Source organism: Otolemur garnettii, unplaced genomic scaffold, assembly GCF_000181295.1.
Source record: "Otolemur garnettii isolate 467f Iridium unplaced genomic scaffold, OtoGar3 scaffold00264, whole genome shotgun sequence".
NCBI lineage: Eukaryota > Metazoa > Chordata > Mammalia > Primates > Galagidae > Otolemur > Otolemur garnettii.
In genome coordinates this window covers 1,045,992-1,046,533 of record NW_003852659.1, presented here as the reverse complement: position 1 = coordinate 1,046,533, position 542 = coordinate 1,045,992, and the positions used below count along the sequence as shown (strand labels likewise).

Here is a 542-nt window from a genome sequence, read left to right as displayed (position 1 = left end):
TCAAATGACTTTTGATGCATAAAAAATAGTGTTTTAAGGGACATTAAGACTCCACTTTGGCTGGGTACAGTGGTTTACGCCTGTAATCCCAGCACTCTGAGAGGCCAAGGCAGGTGGATTGCTTAAGCTTAGGAGTTTGAGACCAACCTGGGCAAGAGTGAGACCTTGTCTCTACTAAAAGTAGAAAAAATTAGCCAGGCATTGTGGCAGGTACCTATAGTTACAGCTACTCAGGAGCCTGAGGCAAGAGGATAGCTTAAGTCCAGGAATTTGAGGTTGCTGTGAGCTATGATGCTATGTCACTCTACCCAAGGCAACAGAGTAAGACTCTATCAAAAAAAAAGAGACTCAACTTTTTATGTTAGAAAAGAAGGAAGATCTAAATAATGATCCAACTTTCACTTTAAGAAATGATGGGCTCAGCGCCTGTGGCTCAAGTGGCTAAGACGCCAGCCACATACACCTAAGGTGGTGGGTTCAAATCCAGCCCGGGCCCACCAAACAATAATGGCTGCAACCAAAAAATAGCCGGGTGTTGTGGC

General features: G+C 44.5%; 1 protein-coding gene across 1 annotated transcript in view; it reads left to right on the top strand.

Annotated features, from left to right (window-relative positions):
- Positions 1 to 542, top strand: part of LOC100944166 (putative killer cell immunoglobulin-like receptor like protein KIR3DP1) — a 15,677-nt gene that overhangs the window by 5,006 nt on the left and 10,129 nt on the right.